The sequence below is a fragment of the Mesoplodon mirus genome, assembly GCF_964341445.2.
Source record: "Mesoplodon mirus genome assembly, chromosome: 18".
Classification (NCBI taxonomy): Eukaryota; Metazoa; Chordata; class Mammalia; order Artiodactyla; family Ziphiidae; genus Mesoplodon; species Mesoplodon mirus.
Window position 1 is genome coordinate 48929671 of NC_138994.1, and position 22160 is coordinate 48951830.

Here is a 22160-nt window from a genome sequence, read left to right on the forward strand (position 1 = left end):
ACCAGTGGTAGCCAGCAAGTCTGTCATGCATTCTATTTTAAAAATCGGATTGAGGTATAATTTACTTAAAGTAAAATTCACCAATTTTAACTATATACCACCATTGACCAACACCACAATCAGCATAAAGAACATTTCCCTCGACTGAAAAGGTTCATCGTGCCCTTTGCCTCACCTCTTACCTCTGGCCTTTAGCAACCACCAATCTGATTTCTATCCTTATACATTTGCCTTCACCAAAGGAATCATGTTTTGAGGATTTACGGATTATAAATGGAATCATACAACAAATAATCACTCAGATTTGGTTTCTTTCACTTAGCATTAATGTTGAGAAACATTCATATTGTTGCATGTATTACTAGATTTTTCTTTTTATTGCTGAGTAGTGTTCATTGTATCTATACACTACAATTCACCCATTGATGGAGTTGTTTCCAAATTTTTATCATTACGAATATAGCTGTTATAAACATTTGTATACAAGTCTTTGTGTGAATACATGTTTTTATTCCTCTTAAGTAAATATCTAAGAGTGGGATTTCTGGTTCATATGGTAAGTGTATGGTTAACTTGATTTAAAAAACAAAAAACAAAAAAAAACTACCAAATTACTTTCCAGAGTGACTGCACCATTTTGCATTCCCACCAGCAATGGATGAAAGCTCCAGTTGCTCTATATTCTTGACAACACTTAGTATTGTCAGTTTTAAAAATTTTTAGCCACTCTAGGGTATGTGTATGTGGGTTTGTTGGGTTTTTTTTTCTAATGTGTCAGTACTTTTAATGTTGTGTACACCAAATTATAGTAAACAGATGACTATAAACAAGAAGCAGTCCCTCTGTTTTCATGAATAGCACACTGCGTTACAGGAAATTGAGTTTATATTCCACCAAGTGAGGTTCTCCCATTAGTTCACTTTGTGATGTGTCATTAAAAATTTCTTCAAATCCAATAGGCTTGTCATTATTCCTCAAATATCCAGTGAAAGGTTTGAGCTTGGAATAAATGGAAGATGCAGAACATGCTGCATTGCTTTGAATTCCATTTGTAATTTTAGTGGAGCAAATAGACCCCAGAGTTTCTCAGTGTAGAAAAATTCATTTTGTCTTGGTTGAGCTGGAAATTTTATTTCTGACAGTTTAAGAGGATGACTGGGGAAAAGTTCATTTTTCACACAAGAAAAAAACCTTTTCAAAGATCATGGCTTTCAAAATGTCCACTTGCTGAAAGTTCAGTAACTGGAATACTGTCCTTCAGCTGAGATCCAAGCCCAAGTCGCCCTGCACACAGCCTCTCAGTACCATTAATGTCAGCCGGCCCTGCTGCTCACTTGTATTTCATGTGGTTTTAATTTGCATTTCCCTAAGGTCTAATAATGCTGAACATCATTTTATTTGCTTATTTTCCATTCATATATCCTCTTTGGTGAAGTGTCTGTTCACATCTTTTGCCCATTAAAAAAAGTAAGCTGTTTGGGGCTTCCCTGGTGGCGCAGTGGTTGAGAGTTCACCTGCCAATGCAGGGGACACGGGTTCGTGCCCCGGTCCAGGAGGATCCCACATGCCGCAGAGCGGCTGGGCCTGTGAGCCATGGCTGCTGAGCCTGCACATCTGGAGCCTGTGCTCCACAACGGGAGAGGCCACAACAGTGAGAGGCCCGCGTACCGGGGGGGAAAAAAAAAAAAAGTAAGCTGTTTTTATTGAGTTTTAAGAATTCCTTGTACATTCTAGATACAGGTCCTTTACTGGATAAATGTATTTTGGAAATATGGCTTGCCTTTTCATTTTTCTTAATGATATCTTTTGAAGATCAGAATTTTTTATTTTTGATAAAGTTCTATTTATCATTTTGCTTTTGCTTCCTATCTAAGTAGTACTTGACAAGGGGGTGGCCTTGTGGTTAGGATTCCAGGCTTTCACTGCTGTGTCCCAGGTTTAATCCCTGGTTGGGGAACTGAGATCCTGAAAGCCATGCGGCATGGCCAAAAAAAAAGGATCACAAAGATTTTTGTCCTATGCTTTTTTCTAGAAGTGTTATAGTTTTAGCTCTTATAGTTAGGTCTATGGTTAATTTTGAATTAATTTGGGGGTATGGTGGGAGGTACAGGTCAAGGTTCATTTTATTTTTGCATATAGGTATCCAGTTATTCCAGCACCATTTGTAGCAAAGACAATCCCTTTCACACTTTCCAGCCTTTGTTGAAATTCAATTTGCTACGGACTCAGACTCGGGTCCTCGGACTCTTTAATCAGTAGAAATTGAAAAGAGGCCAGATGAGAAATTCAGCCTTCATCAGGAGGGAGCGAAAACAAGTAACATGTGCCCTTGCTCACTCCTGGAGGAGCCGCGTTGGGTAACAATAGGGGTGGGTCCATGGGTTGGGCAGGAGGTGTAGCTCAGGTGGTCCACCAACCCCTTTGTGGTGCTGTATGCAGGGATCATGCGTAGTACCCTGCTTTTCTCCCAGCACCTCAGAAGTGGCAGTTGGTTTGTGGCCTCTTTGTATCTTATTGTTCATAATTTGCCCTAACTGCACATGCATGAACTTATTTTTAGTCCCTTATAGTTTCTTTGTATTCGGTTGCTCCAGGAGAGGAGGAGAGATTTGTCCAGCTGCAAGTGCAAGCACTCCAGTGAAGGGTCCCAGGTCCCATGTCCCAGCCTATCTCAGATTGTTTCTGTGTGTGTGAGCCTATTTATGGACTTTCTATTCTGTGCCATTGATGTCTCTGTATCCTTATACTGAACTATCTTGATTACGGTAGCTCTCAAAATTGGGTAGTTTGAGTCCTCTAATATATTTCTTCTTTTTAAAACATTTTTTGGCTGAATTTTAGAATTATCTCAGCAATTTTCAAGAAAGAAAGCATGCAGGAATTTTGACTGGGATAGTTATACTCTACAGATCCATTTGGGGTGAATCAACAATAATACTGTGTTATGATTCATCAACTTGGTATATCTCTGTTTATTTAGAACTTCTTTAATTTATCTCAGCAATATTTTGTAATTTTCCATGTTTGGTATATATTTTGTTAAATATATTCTTAAGTGTTTTGAGTTTTCCTCTATTGTGTATGGTATTGCATTGTCTGCCATTGTAAATACTATGTAAATGATATTTTAAAAATTCAATGTCCCACTAATGTCTCACTAAAAAAATTCAATGTCCCACTAATGTCTCACTAATATAAAGAAATTGAGTTTTGTATATTAACCTTGATCCTTTGATTCTGACACCTTGCTAAATTCATTTAGTTGTTATAGTAGTATTTTGGTAGATTGCTTAAGATTTTCTACCTGGACAATCATGTTTTGTGAATAAAGAGTTTTACTTCTTCTTATCCAATCTGTATGCCTTTTCTTTCCCTTGACTTATTGCACTGGCTAAGACTTCCAGTACAATTTTGAATAGAAGAGGTGAGACCGATATCAGATATCTGATATTAGGGGGAAAAAAAATCAGATATCTTGATTTTTTTCTCCCCTAATCTTAGGGGAAAAGCACTCAGCCTTTTATATTAAAGTATAATGTTAGTTGTAGGCTTATCTTGACTGTCCTCTGTAAGGCTGAGGAAGTTCCTTTCTGTTCCTAGTTTGCTGAGGTGTTTTTTTCCCCCCTAAATCATTAGTGGATGTTGCATTTTGTCAAATGCTCTTTCTGCGTCTTTTGAGAGAATCCTGTAGTTCTTCATTTGCACTGTTAATTTGGATTATATTGATTAATTTTCAAATGTTAAACCAAGCTTGCATTCCTGGGATAAACCCCTTATGGTCATGATGCCTTATTTTGTTATATATTACTGAATTTGATTTGCTAAAATTCTGTTAAGGATTTTGTATCTATGTGCATAAGGGATATTGTTCTGTAGTTTTGTTGTAATGTTCTTAGCTGGTTTTGGTATCAGGAAAAACCAGGCTAGGAGCTGGCCTCATAGAATGAGTTGGGAAGTATTCCCTTCTCTACAGATTTCTGGAAGAGTCTGTGCACAATTTTTAGTATTTCTTTCTTAACTGTTTGGTAGAATTCATCTGTGAAGTCATTTGTGCCTTGAGTTTTTTGTTTTTGTTTTTTTTTGGAAAGGTTAACTATTCTTTTTGAGTGAACTTTGATAGCATGTGTCTTTCAAGGAATTTATACAATTTATACAAGTTTATTGGCATGAAGTATTTCATAATATTCCCTTATTATCCTTTTGATGTCTGTAGGATCTGTAGAAATGTCCTCTTTTCATTCCTGATAATTTGTGTCTTCCCTCCTTTTCCTTTTTCCTGATCAATCTGCCTATATTCCCCCACCTCCACCCCATTTTATAGATAATTTCAAAGAATCAGCTTTTGAATTCATTTCTGGCATAACTGACTTTATTGTTGTTCTGTTTTATACTTAATTAAATTCTGCTTGTTATATTATTTCCTTCTGCTTATTTCACACTTTACTTGTTCTCATTTATCATCCTTTTGTGACTTCTTTGGATCAATCAAATATTACTTATGATTCCATTTTATCCCCTTTGTTAGTTTATTGGCTATAGCTTATTGTTGTTACTGGTTGGTTTCAGGTTTATAGGTTACGGTGATGTTATACCATCTCATGTATAGCATAAGAACCTTACAGTAGTACACCCAAAGCCGTGAACTGGAGCAATTTTAGAGTTCACCTAATTTTTCCCCATCTTTGAGATCACTGTCCTTTGTTGCCTGAAATCAAGTGTCTTGAAAACTGTTATTTCATATATTTTGTCTGTTCTTAGATTGTTTCAGTAAGAGGGTAAATCCAATCCTCATTATTCCATCTTGGTTAGAAGTCGAATCTTTTCAGCAACTTTTAAGATTTTTTTTTTATCATTGGTATTAGCAATCTGATTGCGATGTGCCTTGGTGTGGTTTTCTTTGTTTCTTTGCTTGGGTTTCATTGAGATTCTTGGATCTATGGGTTTATAGTCATCATCTAATTTGGAAAATTTTAAGCCACGATTTATTCAAATATTTGTTCTGGGGACTTCCCTGGCGGTCCAGTGGCTAAGACTCCATACTCCCAATGCAGGGGGTCTGGGTTCAATCCCTGGTCAGGGAACTAGATCCCACATGCCGCAACTAAGAATTCACATACCACAACTAAAGATCCCACCTGCCATAACTAAAAGATCCCGCATGCCACAACTAAGACCTGGCGCAGCCAAATAAATAAATAAACAAACAAATACTTGTTCTGTTCCCCCATTTTCTCCTCTTCTTCTGGGATTCCAATTTGTAATTGGAATATGTTAGATTGCTTTATATTGTCCTACAGCCCGCCACAACTCTGCTTACTTCTTTTTTAGTGTCTTTTCTCGTAGTGCTTTATCTTGGATAGTTTATATTGCAATTTCTTCAAGGAAACTGATCTTCTCTTCTGTAATATCTCATCTGCTCTTAAGCCCATCCAGTGTATATTTCATTTTGGATATTGTGTATTTAAGCTTTAGAAGTTCCATTTTGGTCTCTTTTATATATCTTTTATTTCTGTCCCTATCATGGCCAGATTTTCCTTGATTATATTTTAAGATTTAAAATAGCTGTTTTAGCAGAAACTAACACACATTGTAAAGCAATTAGACTCTAATAAAGCTGTTTAAAAAAATAAAAATAAATGAAATAAAATAGCTGTTTTAAAGTCTTTATCTACTAATTCCATAATCTCTGTCATTTCTGGGTCTGTTTCTTATTATTTGTTTTTCTCCTAGGTATAGGTCAGATTTTTCTGTTTCATTACATATGTCTTGTAATTTTCTAATGGGTGCTGAATGTTGTGAATTTTATCTTGTTGAATCTTATGTGCTGTGTTTTATTGTATTCCTTTAAAGAGTGTTGGATGTTGTTCTGGCATACGGTTAACTCACTTGTCACTCAGTTTGTCCTTTCAGGCTTCTTTTTATACTTTGTTATGGCAGGAAGCCTTTATTTTGGGACTAATTAGCCCTACTACTAATGTATGATCCTTATTCCCCTCCCCACCAGCTTTACTGAGGTATAGTTGACAAATTAAATTGTAATATATTTCAAGTGTACAACATTATTTGATATACATAGACATTGTGACAGGATTCCCACAGTCAAGTTAATTAACACATCCATCACCGCACATAGTTGCCTTTGTTGGGTGTGTGGGGGAAGCTTAAGATCTGCTGAGAGAGTAACTATACAACAGTGTGTTATCAGCTGTAGTCACCATGCTGTGCATTAGATCCTCAGAACTCATCCATCTTACAACTGAAAGTTTGTACCCTTTTACCAACCTCTCCCCATTCCCCCCTCTCTCCAGCCCCTGGCAACCACCACTGTATTCTGTTTCTATGAGTTTGACTTTTTTTTTTTTAATGTGTAAATGATATCATGCAGTACTTGTCTCTCTCTGTCTGGCTTATTTCATTTAGCTTAATGCCCTCTGGGTTCATCCATGAATCTGCAAATGGCAAGATTTCCTTCCTTTCTTTTTTTTAAATAGATCTTTATTGGAGTATAATTGCTTCACAATACTGTGTTAGTTTCTGTTGCACAACAAAGCGAATCAGCCATATGCGTACACATGTCCCCATATCTTCTCCCTCTTGAGCCTCCCTCCCACCCTCCCTATCCCACCCCTCTAGGTACTGAATAATATTCCATTGTGTGCGTGTGTGTGTGCGCACATATGTGTGTGCGTTTGAAATTTTCTTTATCCATTCACCTGTCAGCAGACACCTAGGTTCTTTCTATATCTTTGCTCTCGTGAATAATGCTGCAGTGAACATGGGAGTACAGTTATCTCTTAGAGACAGTGATTTCATTTCCTTTGGATGTGAATCTCCCAGAAGTGCGATTGCTGGATCATATAGTAGTTCTATTTTTAATTTTTTGAGGAACCCCTGTACTGTTTTCCATAGTGACTGTACCAGTTTACATTCCCACCAACAGAGTGCTAGAATTCACTTTTCTCAACATCCTCATCAACATTGGTTATCTCATGTCTTTTTTTTTTTTTTTTTTTTTTTTTTAATGGCTGCATTGGGTCTTTGTTGCTGTGCCGGGGCTTTTCTCTAGTTGTGGCAAGCAGGGGCTACTCTTTGTTGCAGTGCGCGAGCTTCTCATTGCGGTGGCTTCTCTTGTTATGGAGCATGGGCTTTAGGCGCGCGGGCTTCAGTAGTTGTGGCTCTTGGGCTCTAGAGCGCAGGCTCAGTAGTTGTGGCGCACGGACTTAGTTGCTCCGTGGCATGTGGGAACTTCCTGGACCAGGGCTCAAACCCGTGTCCCCTGCATTGGCAGGCGGATTCTTAACCACTGCACCACCAGGGAAGTCCCTCATGTCCTTTTGATAATAGACATCCTAACAGGTGTGAAATGATATCTTATTGTGGTTTCGACTTGCATTTCTCTGATAATTAGTGATGTCAAGCATCTTTTCATATTGGCCATTTGTATATCTTCTTTGGAAAAATATCTATTCAGGTCCTTTGCCCATTTTATAATTGTTTTTTGTTGTTGTTGCATTGTATGCATTCCTTATCCCTTTTGGATATCAACCCCTTATCGGATATGTGGTTTGCAAATATTTTCTCCCATTCCATGGGTTGCCTTTTCATTTTTTTTTTTTTTTTTTTTTTTTTTCTTTTTGCGGTATGCGGGCCTCTCACTGCTGTGGCCTCTCCCGTTGCGGAGTACAGGCTCCGGACGCGCAGGCTCAGCGGCCATGGCTCACGGGCCCAGCCGCTCCGCGGCATATGGGATCCTCCCAGACCGGGGCACGAACCCGTATCCCCTGCATCGGCAGGCGGACTCTCAACCACTGCGCCGCCAGGGAGGCCCGCCTTTTCATTTTGTTGAAATGCATGACCCATCTGAAGACTCTACCCAATGCTTGGTATATTACGAGGCCTCTCCATTCTGACTGGTGGAAACAGGGACTATTCTTACTCCTGTGTGAGCCCCAGAAATGTTTGGTCTACTCCTCTATGATGGTTCTTTCCCTTGCCTTGGGTAGTTTCCTCTCTCACACAAGCACATCAGTTCTTAGCCCAATCCTCTGGGGACCCCAGTCCCCTAGCCTTAACCCAGGTGGAGGTCTGGGGCCCTGGGGGAAATGGCAGGGACCGGAGGGGAAATGAGGGGGTGGGACAGACACTAGGAAGCCCTGTGGAGGGTTGGAGAGACTGGGAGCATGGGTGAGGTTGAGGGACTGGGGGTCTGGGAAGGGATGGGGGAGCTGGGAGGAGTTTGGAGGAATTGCGTGGTGATAAGACAGATGGGAAGGGAGTTAACCAGGGCTGGCCATCTTGATAAATCACAGCCCTTCCAAAAACAGACCCCTCTGGTCCCCGCTCCGTGACCACCTGCTGCCGCAGGCCCCATGCTCTAGCTGGGTCTGTGTGGTGGCAGCTGCTAGGACTCTCCGCTGGCTGGACCTGGAGCTCCCTGGCTGCCAGGATGGGCCCTGCCCCCAACCTGTGGTCAGCATGCTCTCATCCTGCTTGGGGTAGGAAATGAAAGGGAGCCTGGGGGACCCTGCCTTTCCTCCTTACTGGGTCTGGGGGTGGCTGGAGTTGGCATTAAAACCGTGTTTGTGTTTTACTCATATCTGGCCAACCAAGGGTCTCAGTGTAAGGGCCCTTCTGGCAAGTGGGAAATAATGGAAAATAAATAAAGATGCTCTGGTCCCACATGAGGAACTAGAAAACGAGTCTCTAAGCAGACGGACCAAACGGGGAATGGGGGGACCTGGAGGGACTCTGGGAAACGAGAGGAAGTTGGTGGGGTTCAGGGCTGAGGGTATAAAAAGACTGAGTGTCTGGGAGGATTAGGCAGGGACTAGGGGAGCTATGAAATAGAGCTGGGGATGATTTGGGGATTTGAGTTGCTAGGGAACGGGGAATGGAAGGAACTAAGGAGGTGAGAGGAGCTGAGATTCCAAAAGGGGTAATAGGGGGCGCAGGAGGGAAGAGGTGAATTGGGAGAGCCTGGGAGAGGCCAGGAAGGCTGGGGGGTCACTGGAAGGACGGTAGGGCCTGGAAGAACCGTCAGTGACGTTCAGGGGCTGGGAGGCGCTAGAGGCTCTGGGAAGAAGAGAGAGGTGACATGAAGATGTGGGAGGGATGGCCGCGGGGGGCCGGGGAGAAAGTGGGAGCTACAGGGCAACACAGGCAGGGCCGAGAGACTCTCCTTCACCCAGAGGTTAAAACTGCCCGCTGTGATTAATAGATTTCTCAACTTCTCCTTGTAGAACTACCAGTTTTGGCATTCCCCACTTCAGGGCTGAGTTAGGTACACTCCTAACTGCGAGCCCCACCGTCCCGCTGGCCCTGTTGAAATCCACCTTCCACATGGCAGTAAAGGAGACCAGGTCCTCCCCTTACTTGACACCTTCCAGAGCTCCCATGCCTGCACCACTGCCCTCAAGGCCACCCCTCATGTGGACCCACCCCCTCACCGCTGCGTCCCTCTCTGTCCTCAAGCCTCTGCCCATCTTTCTGCTGCCCACCAGCCTCACCGTCCTCAAAGCATTTTAACGCTCCAAACTGGATCCAGGCTCGGGCTTCTTTGCTCCTGCTGCTGCTTCTGCCTGGAATGTTCTTTCCTCTACAGGTCTTAGCTACCATCTTACTTTTCAGGTCTCAACACAAATTTCACCTTCTTTGGACAGACCTTTTCAGACCCTCCTGGATAAAACAGTCGCTCATGGACCACAGGGTTCATCTTCCTCATGGCACTGACCAGCACCTGCTGTCACGTGACTGCACCGTTTGTGTGCATATTGAGTCCCCCCACTAGAATATAAGCCTCTGGAGGGCAGACTGCTGTCTTGTTCGCTGCTGTATTCCCCACGCCTGGAGCCATACCTAGAAGACAGTGAGGTTTCAATAAGTGACCATTGGTTGACTACTGATGGACACATGCGTTCACACTCATGTTCATAGCAGCGTTATTCACAATAGCCATGGGGCAGAAGCAGCCCAAGTGTCCATGGATGGAGACTGGAAAAACAAAATGTGGTACATACATACAATGGAATATTATTTAGCCTTAAAAAGGAAGGAAATTCTGACACACACTGTCAGAATTTGGATGAACCTTGAGGACATTATGCTAAGTGAAATATGCCAGTCACAAAAAGACAAATACTGTATGATTCCACTTTCATAAGGTACTTAGAGCAATCAGATTCTGAGACAGAAAATAGAATGGTGGTTTCCAGAGGCTAGAGGGAGAGGGACATGGGGATTTATTGTTTACTGGGTACAGAGTTTTGGTTTTGCAAGAGGAAAGGGTTTGAAGATGGATGGTGGTGGTGATTGAATAGCAATGTGAATGTCCTTAGCGCCACTGAACTGTACACTTAGAAATGGTTAAGGTGGTACTTTTTTTTTTTTTTTTTTGCGGTACGCGGGCCTCTCACTGTTGTGGCCTCTCCCGTTGCAGAGCACAGGCTCCAGACGCGCAGGCTCAGCGGCCGTGGCTCACGGGCCCAGCCGCTCCATGGCATGTGGGATCCTCCCGGTCCAGGGCACGAACCTGTGTCCCCTGCATCGGCAGGCAGACTCTCAACCACTGCACCACCAGGGAAGCCCCCTAAAGTGGTAAATTTTATGTTATGTGTTTTGTACCACAATAAAACGAGAACATGATTGACGCACTCATGACTGCTGAATCCTGTTAGCAGATTGTTCATTTTATTAGTATGAAATATCCACCTTAATCTTAATGCCTTTTGTTCTGAATTCTATGTTGTCTGACCTCACTATTGCCACGACAGCTTTCCTCTTTCTTTTGTTCTTGCCTGAGAAGGATATTTTTGTCCATCCTTCCTATGTCAGTATTTCCATATTATAGTTGCTTTTTAGGTATGTCTCTTGTTAGTAGAATATGATTGGATTTTATCCATTCTGAAAGGCCTCGTTTTCTTAATAGGTAAATTTAAGTCACTTAAATGCATTGTGATGGGTATATTTGGACTTATTTTGACATCTTATTTTGTATCTTCTATTTATCATGTTTTTTTCCTTTTTTTCTAATTTTAGTTTTTATTTCCATTAGTTATACATGCACATAAAGAATGAGGTCATTTCCTTCAATGTTTGTTTAGAAAAAGATGTTTGTTGGGTTACGGGGTTTTTTTTTGGCAGTCACTTTCTTATTTCCTCTGGAGTTGATTTTTAAAATACTTACTCCTACACAGTAGAAATCTTTCATTTCATAAAGCCCACAATATTGCTTTTTTCTTTTGTGGATTGGCTTTTTGTGTTGTGTATTAAAACTCAAAGCTCATGATCTACAGACCAAACCCAAGGTCATGTAGATTTTCTATGTTTATCTCTATAATTTTGATAGTTTTGCATTTTAAATGTCTGTTAATGAATTTGAGTGAATTTGGTGTAAAAAATAAATATTTACTCCTGGATTTCTAAATGACATGTTTGTGTTACTTCTTCCTGATTATTAAACTATCTTGCAGCTTCATCCTGTCCTCTATATTTTGCTCTGCCATACAATGGAATATCATTCAGCCATGAAAAGGAATGAAGGATCACAATGCATGTTGCCTTGTTGAACCTTGGAAACATGCCAAATGGAAGAAGCCAGTCACATAAGACCACGTGTTATATGATTCCACGTATATGAAATATACAGAATGGGCAAATCCATAGAGGCAGAAAGTAGGTTAATGGTGGAATTGGGGAATGGCTGCTAGTAGGTACAGGATTTCTGCTTGGAGTGATGAAAATGTTTTGGAATTAGATAGCGGTCATGGTTGCACACCTTTGTGGATATATAAAAAACCACTGACTTTACATCTGCAAAATTTACTTAATGGATGTAAACTATCTCAGTAAAAAAGCAATCTGCATCTCTATGATCCTTCTGAAGAAGACAAGAACCTTAGTGTCTTAGCTCAGAGTCCTATTGAAAGCAAAACTTGTGATAAGGAGTCTTGCGTTAGAAGGTTGATCTGGAAATCATGACAGGAAGCTGGAGAGAGAGACCGGGAGAGTGAGGGATGGAGAAAAAACCACTATGAGTGTGATACTGAGGTCTCTGCTGTGGGCAATGTGGGCTCAGTTCCAGTGGGGACCTTCTGAGGAGCCTTTAGAAAGCCTCTCAAAATTGTCCACATGAAGAGCTAGTGGGAGAAGCATTTATCCGTCAGCTCCCATGCCCCCTGGTTGAGGGCCGCCTCTGGAGGCGTTAACTCCAGAAGTCCTGGAGCAAAAACTGAGCCTGTCATCCAGAGCCCCCCAGGAAGAGTTGGTTGCAGCTTTAGCTGAAATCAGAGAGGCAGGGAGGATGTGAGTTAGGACGCCAGCAGCATCTGATACATGGAAATCTTTTTTTTTAACTCAAGTATTGTTTATTTACAATGTTGTGTTAGTTTCAGGTGCACAGCAAAGTGATTCAGTTGTGTATATATATAAATTTTCAGATTATTGTCCCTTATAGGTTATTACAAAATATTGAGTATGGTTCCCTGTGCTATATAGTAGGTCCTTGTTGGTTGTCTATTTTATGTATAGTAGCATGTATATGTTAATCCCAACCTCCTAATTTATCCCCCCCCAACCTTTCCCCTTTGGTAACCATAAGTTTGTTTTCTGTGTCTGTGGGTCTATTTCTGTTTTGTAAATAAGTTCATTTGGGATACATGATACTCAGGACTGCTCTCCATACTCTTCCCTTCCAACTCCCATGTTCTTGTGATCTGAAATTTTAGGACCAGGAACTAAACATAATAACTTTAATGATAGTTATTTAGATTTAGCTGATTTATTTGCTCACTCTTTCTTATTCCAACCCACTGCTTCTTTCCAAGTTCATTTTTCCTTTTAAGTGATGTCTGAAAATGTACTTAATCTGCCATTACTCTTAAACGATAGTATTGCCGTGTTCACAACTCTAGGTTCAGCTTTGTTGTCCTTTTCTCCTTTGAAAATATTTTATCGTCTTCTGACTTCTAGTACTGTCGATGAAGACTCTGATGTCATATTCTTATTCCTTGTTTTCTGGTACTAGGATTTTTTTGTCTTGACCCTTGATGTTCTGAAGTTTTACTAAAATGTGATACTAGTATAGATTTTCTGTTTTTTGTTCACCGTGCTTAGGATGTGCTAAGATTTTTCCCAGTCTAAGGATTTATGGATTTTTTTCATTTCTGGAAAATCCTCAGCCATGACCTCTTTAGCAATTCTCTCCATCACTCTTTCTATATATCTGTTCTGGATACATCTGTTTCTATTCTCCTCGTGTCTAATTTTTTTCTTTCATATTTTCCATCTCTCGATCTCTTAGTCATATGTTCTTGGAGATTTCCTCAACTCGAAACTTCTAATTCATTATGTCTCTCTCCGGCTCTATTCAGTTAAGATATTCAGCTCACCTTTTCAGTTTTTTATTATCTGTAATTTTAATTTCCCATGTTTGTAATGGATTCTGTCATCTGTCCTACTCTTATTTCACGACCTCCTTTTGTTGTTTGGTGGTTGCTGTTCCTTTGGTTTCTTTGAGGACCTTAAAGATACCTACTTTAAACGCTTTTCAAATTGCTCTAAAACTTTGTTTTCTCAGCTATCAGTTCTTCCATTTGCCAAGTTTGTTGGCTTCCTCAGTGCTCTGTGATTCTTGGTTGTGAGGTTATCTGGAGGTTCTGCAAAACCCAAGGCCATCTGCTAGTGGCCTCAGCTTGGTCTGTATCTGGCTGGGCTCCAGACCAGGGTTTTCTCAGAAGTGTCCACTGTGGGCCTCCAACCTCATGTGGATGACACATTTCTGGGACAGTCCCTTTAAGCCTAGTGGCTCTGCTGAGGGCCCAACCACAGGCATGTGGCTTTGGTTTTTGCCACAGCCTTGAATGGTGGACAGAGCTGCTCTGGTTTATCATCACAACTGGCACCACAGATCCTGACACCAGCCAGGCTCAGGTCCCAGCCTGGCTTAGCGTTCACACCATGGCCCACACCCTACAAGTTCAGCCCTGCTCTCTTCCCAGCCCCTGGGGACTGCCAGCTTCAGCCCCTTCTCTCCCTGCGGCCTCCTGTCTTCTTTCTTTTACGGAGTGGTCTCCGTTTCTTGTCTACAGACACGTCCCCCTCATTAATTTTTAACAATCTCACGTCTACATGTCTGGAGCAGAAGGAGATGGTTTCAACCGTCTTCAACCAGAAGCAATGCGACTTCTCCACATGTCATACAGCTGCTGTTAATGACATGTGGTTCCACAAGCAGATCTGTAGAAGTGCACACACCCAGAGCTGTATGATTTTCCTGTACTTGAATTAACAACTACTCACATCAAGATTGTTTGGACCTGCTGGTGACCAGGGTCTGGCTCAGCCTGGGGCAACAGGATAAAGGTGAAAGCAACATGTAATTTTTATTGAGAGTCAAGTTTGAAGCATGCATGCATATTTATTAATTTTATGTAACAGATAGGTAGACAGACAGATAGAGAGGGTGCTTACTATGTGCCAGACATAGGGCGTTTGTTTGTAAGGGCCTTACAGACATGAACTAATTTAATGCTTCTTAACAATCCCAGGACACAGATACTATTATTATAACCCCCATTTTACAGATAAGAAAACTGAGGTCCAGGGATGAGTGAGCCATGACTGAGATGCAGAGTCCTATGCTCTGAGCCACTCCCCTATGCTGTGTGTGTGTGTAACACCAGCTTGCACATGGGAGTGGGGGCTATGAAGTCAAACTCTGCCTGTGGTGTGACTTTCCACAGCTAGGCGTGGAACGAGGAAGAAGGACAGAGGAGTGGCAGACTCGGATCTGGCCCACTGACACGGGCCTCCCACCCCAGACCAGCTCTGCCCACTTCTTCTCTGTGTGCTCATGTGGCCATGGGGCTGACCTAGGTCTGGCTCAGACACAGCAGCTGAGGGTACCAGGGAGGCCTAGCTGCAGCAAGGGCACTGGGTTCTGTTCTCTCCCATTCTCTCCCAGCCCAGTCCCAGCAGCAGGAAAAATCTGTTCACTGCAGACCGAAAGGCTAACACACCACTCCATAGTTCCACTTCATGTCCAGGGAACAGAGAGATGGAAAAAGACACAGGAGTAAGGACTGAGGGACGAACAAAAAATACAGAGAAACACAGAAATACGGAGAGTCTAGAAAGAAAGGTGCAAAGACAGCAATAGACGCAGATGCTGGGAGACAGAGAAACATATACCTGGAGGGTGTCTGAGATAGGAGCTGCTGGGAGATGGGGTGGGGATGAGTCAGAACTGACGTGTGTGGAGGGGTGGCAGTACAGCGAGCCGAGCCCCTGAGGCCCTGAGGGGCTTGGGGTCCTGGGGGATTCTGGAACAGAAGGGCCTAGAGCCAGGGGTTCCCGACCTACCGGTGCGGCCCTTCATCCGAGAGTGGGGCTGGGGCTGGAGTACGTATGCGGAAGCGTTTCCAGCCTCCTCCCTGGGCTGCTGACCTGGTGTCTGTGGAGCTGGGGACAAATGCCCTGCCTCTCAGTGTCCTCCTCCTCAACAGCACCAGCTGGTCCAACCCCCGACCCCGGGCCAGTGTCAGGTTCCGGGCTGTTCCCTGGGGGAACTTTGATCTGGAAAGAATGAGAGTGACCGAGCTGGCTGCTGCCCAGGGCCGAGCAGTGTCACTGAGACCTGGCCTGGGCTGTCCCTGTCTCCTTCCTGCCCACTGGGACACCAGGCAGTCCCTCCAGGGCTCAGGAGACACAGAAGGGATCTTTCCTGCTTTCCTTCCCGCTGGTTCTCTCCATCTCCATTTGCTGTTCAATCACTAGTTCCTGCGCTTATGCATCCAGTGTCCCTCGCTGTCACTCACTCATTCAACAGGCCTTGGCTGTGGAGCTGCGGGCTGGGCGATGGGGCAGAGGCCTGAGAGAGGTGGGGCCCTGCCCTTTCAGGAGCCCCAAACCGAGATCAGCGCTCAAGAAAGACACAAGCCACACGTTGGAGGAGGGAGCCAGGGCGGGAGAGGAGGGATGTATTCCAGTGGGCAGGGTGCGGCGGGGAGGAGAGACGGGGAGTGCTGCAGGCTTCATCAGGGATGGCTTCCCAGAGGAGGTGGCGTTTAAACTGGGCTCTGAAGGTCTAAAGAAGGAGCGGGGAGGTTGTCAGACAGGATGACAAGTGGAAAGGATGCTTCAGACAGCAGGACCAGTGCAGCCACAATGGCAGATATGTGAGAGTTTGTGCATTTTGCTGGAAGGGACTTGAATGGCACCCTAAGCCATTCACTTGTTGGTGGAGCAGATCCATGGGCCAGAGGGACAGGTTTTTTTTTTGTTGTTGTTTTTTTTGCGGTACGCGGGCCTCTCACTCTTGTGGCCTCTCCCGTTGCGGAGCACAGGCTCCGGACGCGCAAGCTCAGCGGCCATGGCTCACGGGCCCAGCCACTCCGCAGCATGTGGGATCTTCCCAGACCGGGGCATGAACCCGTATCCCCTGCATCAGCAGGCGGACTCTCAACCACTGCACCACCAGGGAAGCCCCAGAGGGACAGTTTTGTTAGAGAAAGGAGACTCTGGGGGCTTCCAAAGGAGTCGGCAGCCTGGTGGGCCCTCGTGTTGGCCTCCGCACTCCAGGCCTTCCCAAGGATGGCTCGTGCCCTTGTACACCTCCTTTATCCGCCCCAGCACCAAGGAGGCTCCAGGACACTTCTGAGGAAGTCCAGCTTGTCTGTGGACTGCAAAGGACTCCAGAGGGGCCCTGGCCCAGGTCCTAGCCCAGCCTCCTGCCGTGGCCTGGCCTCCCAAGCCCCCCTGCTCACTCTGAGTGACATGGCCTTTTGCTGGGCTGAAAGCGGACCCTGCCCAGCCTGGGGAAGGCCCAGTGAGCTCTAGCCCTGGAGCTCTGGCTCCCCTTCTCCTGGAGGCCATTGAGCCAGGCCCTATAAATAGCCCGGGGAGGGGGAGGGGGAGCGGGCCAGGCAGGGGTGGAGGGGGCGGGCTTTGGGTGGGCAGTCGTGGAGGCGCGGGGAGAAGGGAGAAAAAGCCCAGAGTTCAAGGCCCAGTCCTGTCCCTGACAACGACGGCTCGCCCCTCTGGGTCTCAGGGTCCTCTGGGCCGGGGCAGCCAGGCTGGCAGAGCACAGAGCGCGCACAGGCGGGGACTGCTGTTCTAAGAGGACAGGAGAGACCCCTCCTCCTTCCTGGGTGGCTTTCCAGAGGCACCAGGGGCGGGATATTAGCTGTGAGGGGCCCCAGGCTGGGCCTGTCCTGCCCCAGGGACCACTTCCCCAGTCCCCGGTGGCGCAGGACAAGCTATGGTGAGGTGCCGGCTCTTCCAGCACCTCGTTTTCCCCCCGCTTGGCGCTGCAGATCCCAGGGTGGGGGCAGGGAGCTGGGGTGAGTCAGCGGAGACCTTTCCGGGCCCTGAGGGGGAGGCTCCTGGAAATGGAAAATGTGAGCCCACAGCCTTATCTGGGCTGCAAGCAGCTGTCTCCACCCCACACCCTCTGCAGCCCCTGCCTTTGCCCGGAAGAGGCAGGCGCCTCCACCCAGGCTTGTGTGCTGTTTTTTCTTTTCTCTCTGTGTAGCCTGGCTCTCAACAGAGACCCGTGGGAGATGCTCCTCCGCTGGGACCAAGAGGGCCCCGTGTTGGTCCAGGAGGGTGGGAAGCTCCACCCTTTTACCCCCTTCCCCCATCAAGACCACCCTTAGAATCTTAGATGCAAGTCTCTGCAGAGTACCCAGGATCCATACCTTCCAGAGACAGACTTCCAGGTCTGGTTAAAGAAGCCGCCAGAAATGGGGCACGTGACAGGGGTGATCAAACTCACGCGATATACACACAAACATCTGATATACGTGAGCATATGTAGACACTCGAGCTACACATACAGGCATGTGCGCATCCTGTGTTGACACGTACCGCAGGCAGGCATACATGTGTGTCTAGAAACACATTCACCACTTATGAGCAAATGCATAAAAATCCCTCCTAGAACCACGGGTGTTTGAAAATGTGCCCACACCACATACACGTGCAGGTGAGTGTGCAGGTACTATAGATTCTGTACCTTCCACATCTTCCCTCTACACCAACACACCCACACAGGTATTGTACACGCAAGCCTGATACGTGCACAGACGCATCCTCAGATACACGGGAGAAAGAGGAACATTACAAATTTACACGTGTGTCCGGCAGCGTGTCCCTGGGATGAAGTTTAAAGGAGGGTTCGGTAGCGGGGAGTTGGAGTGACCCAGGGGGCAGAGGTCTCTTCTGTCCTCCCTCCCAGGGGCCTCAGTTTCCAGGATCGGCCCCAGTGGCTCCGATTCAGGCAGGCAGAGCTGTGGGGCAGGGGGCGGAGCCTCTGTGCCCCTCTCCTGGGTCCTGGCTGGAGATGAGGCCCGGGGGCCCCAAGACTGGCCCACCCTGGGCCCCTGCACAGCCTGTAGCATGCTCCTGCTTCCCTGCTTAGCGCTCCTCTTGGCTTCTGAACCCAGCAGCCCGTCAGGAAAAGATAAACGCAAGCCCTGTGTCCACACCCCTGTGGATCTCAGAACAAGGCAATGGTTTCCGGGGCAGAGACTGGATTTCAGGATTTGGGAGGAGGAGCCGGGGATGGTGTGTTGGCCAGGAGGGAGGGGTCCAGTCCTGGAGTGTATTTCTCCATCGGGTCCTTGTTAGCCTACTCCCTGTGGGTGCCTGCAGCTGGGGACCCTGAGGAGTGTGGTGTGGCTGCCTTCACACACCTTCCCAGTTACAAAGCCAGACTGCCAGGCCCATTAGCCCGTCCCGGCAGGCTGAGGGCTACATGGAGGCCATGGCAGGGCCAATCGGGGTCTGACAGATAATGGGTCTGGCCTGCCCCATGACTTTCCAACCTGAGCCCTTCCTGGCAGAGGGGCTTGGAGGGGTGAGGTGACCAGTGAGGTCGGCAGCTGCCTTTGACTCAGTGCAAAGGCTAATGTGACCTTGGAGACAGGCCCTGTGTGGTACCTGTGAGCCCCTCTAATGCATCCTCTCTGTGACCCATCTTACGGAGTCCATCCATCCGCTAGCCCTGTTGGCTCCACTGGCTCTCCAATGAGTCCCCTTTCCCAGGCATTCAATCACACAGTGTTTATGGAGTACTTTCTAAAACCAGTTGCCTCTCCAGTTGTGGGAATGGATGCACAGCGGAGACAGCCCCTGCTCTCTGAGGATGGGCTCCAACACATGCACGCAAGCGTGTGTACGTACCTCGCCCATGCACGGGGACCAGGGTGCAGAGGGTGAGGAGCGGTCCCAGGTAGGTGGGCCCAGGACTGCAGAGGACAGCACCAGCCCACTTCTTAAGTCCTTTCCCCTCCCCGTAAGCCCTATGTGTGTTCTCAGAACCTCAGGAGTCTGGGGAGCAGATGGGACCTTCAGGGCTGAGGGCTGGAGGCGGGTGGGTATATGGACAGGGGCTGGACTGGAGGTGGAGGAGTGGAAGTCATCAGTATGGGTGTGTGTGTGTGGGGGGGGTGACACCACCCAGAAAGGGTCTGCAGGTGAAAGGGGGACAGGCTCAGCTCAGAGCCCCGGGGACCACAGTTAAGGGACGAGTGAAAACACAGTCACTCAGGAAGGTCACTGGGGAGAAGCGGAGGAGGCAGGAGGGATGGTCCTCAGAGGCTCCTGCCAGAGGGCCATGAGGGTGGTTCTGGAGAGCTCCGGGGAGCCATTCCAGGGGATTGGAGCCTCTGGGCGACCTGGGAGCAGGAGGCGCTGCCCAGACTTGGCTGGATTTGACTGTTGCCCCCAAGGGGTGCTGGGAGCAGAGCCAGGGCCCTGGGTTCCAGTCCTGTCTTTGCATACCTGGGGCCTGTCCCTGTCCCTCCTGGGGCCTCAATTTCCCCATCTTAGGTCCCTGACTTCATGGTTTTGGCTTGGCTGGGATTTGATTTCAGGAGGTGACTGGCAGGGGACACAGGAAGGCTTGTCCCGAATCCTGCCCCCAGCCCAGCACCAGAGCAGATCAAGGGACCAGCAGACAGTGGACAGGTCAGAACCAGGGGAGGGGGACCTGGAAGGGCAGGTGCCAGAGACCCCAGCACTTGGCAGGAGGTCATCCTTGCTAGCCTGCTGACATCAGGGCTGGTGAATGTGGAGGGAGGTCAGCTGGGTCCATCAGCCCTCACCTCCCCCCAGGTCTGGTACTGGGCAGGAGCTGAGCCGGGGGAGGGTAAGAGGAGGGGCCTTGAGGGGGCAGCGGAGAGGAGCCCCTGGGGCCTGGGATGAGTATCAGCCTCTGAGCCGAACTGGCAAGGAGCCAGCTCTTGGGTGGTGCTGGTCTTCAGTGCCGCCCTCCCCACGCCAGAACCACCCCCTCCTCCCTCCCTTCTTCTCTCCCTGACCCTCTGCCCCTCTTCCTCCCACTCCTGGTTCATCTCTCTTCTCCTAGGCTCATCTCCAGCTACTGACTCAGTGGTCTTACTGCCGAGGGAGAGGGGCCAAGGGAGATGGTTTGCTTCTTGTACTGTCTGCCCAGAACCCACCGTGAGCCCCATCTCTGCCCTGGACAGAGTTCCTACTGCAGCCGCAGATGGAGCCCTGCCCAGCCCCCAAGCAGCCCTACCCAGATGTTGTCACAGTGGATCAGAAGATAACCCAGCTGAGGTGGGAGAGTGTGGATGGATCCTGGACAGCCAGTTTCTAGATTCTATCACCCATTAGGGTTCCCACTCTAGAGACCTGGCCAGCCTTCCTTCTCCTGGAGGCTGGGAGAGAAGGCTGGACCCTTGCCCCCGCCACCCTCACCTATGCTGCTGGTCCAGGCACAGGCCCAGATGCACATCCACTGTAGGGCCAGGGACCAAGCTGTCCAGCCCCTCCCAGACTTCCCCACCTGGTCCTTCCTCAGGTCCTGCAAAGGAAGAGGCTGGGCTTTTCTGGCTGAGAGCTGGGTCTCTGAACTCCAGGCTCCAGGGCTCAGACCTGGAGGGGCTCTGAGTGTTACTCGGGGCAGAAGCTGCAGCAGCAGCCTCTCTCCTAGTCTCTGTCAAAGATTCTACCCCGAGAAAGAATGCAGGGAGCAATTTGGCTCACCCTGTCCACACAGCTACTTGGAACACACACACACACTCACACAACATGAACGCCTTTTGGCATTTGACTTTCTCATGAAATAATTGCTGGAAGGCTCCTTGGATTAGGTAACCCAGCGTTCCTTCCTGTCCCCACGGTGGAGGGGGGAAAGGGGGAACCAGCGTTCAGCATCTGTTAGGCTGATCCAGTTCCTCTGGGGCAGAGCAGGCCAGTCCAGGAGGTCTGTGGCTGCAAACATCTCTGGCAAGCCTAGTGTGATGGGAACAAGCCTTTCGGACCTCTCGTTCCCCAGTCATCTGGCTGTGCCTGCCCAGCCACCGGGCCTCCTCCAGGTGGGCCATGCCTGGGAAGGAGAAGGCTAATCAGGAAAGATTTTTTTTTGCACAAAGAAGGATGCGATGTTCCCATTTTTATTTTAAATCAATTTTACAATATATTTGGGAACGTACAGCATCTTTGCCCACCATCCTATCATTCTGAAGCAATAGCTGTTTTCACTCCTCCCTTTCTTGGGACGGTTGGTGGGTGGGGGTATGGAAGGGAGGAATATCTGGGTTCAGGCATGAAAGGAGTGTTGAGAGGGAGCCGAGGTGGGAGCCCCAGCCTGTGGATAGAGGCCAGGGACCAAGGCTCTGATGGAGGGAGGGGGTGATTAATTCCAAGGTCGCCGATCCTAGGATTTGGAGATTGGGCCCTAAGCACGCTCTCTCCTCTGTCTCTAACCTCAGTCACTCATGGATCCCCTAGCAGGGGCCCCTCAGTGAGCCCTGAGCCCCTATGACCACCGGCAATGAGGATGCAAAGATCTTGCTACACAGGGTGGGTCTGGGAGGGGAGAGCACATAATTGCAGAGTCAGGGAGGGACCTCACCACCTGTCTCCTTCTCCCTTAGGTCTTATAACAGGTGCAAGAAATTCCAGGCAAAGATCCCACAGGTGAGTATGTGTTTGTGAGGGCCGTGTGCACGGCATAGAGTTGGCAGTGACGGGCACAGGGTGAGGGTCGGGGTTCTGGGAATTACTGCTGTGGCTCTCAGGTCTCCCTGAGCAGTGAGGGGGTCCCTACCCCCAGTAGGACCTGGGCCCTGCGAGTGAGAGCCCCGAGGGAACGCATAACCCACGTCCGCGGTCTCCGAGGTCAAGTCCACTTG

At 47.3% G+C, this 22160-nt stretch overlaps 1 pseudogene across 1 annotated transcript; it reads right to left on the reverse strand.

Moving 5' to 3' along the window:
* Positions 1-867: 867 nt before the first annotated feature.
* LOC309793442 (proteasome maturation protein-like) lies at positions 868-21247 on the reverse strand (annotated as a pseudogene). The gene is made up of 4 exons: positions 21145-21247; positions 20722-20827; positions 19180-19244; positions 868-1284 (listed from the first exon to the last, which is right to left on the reverse strand). The product of its transcript is annotated as a proteasome maturation protein-like (transcript).
* Positions 21248-22160: the final 913 nt, after the last annotated feature.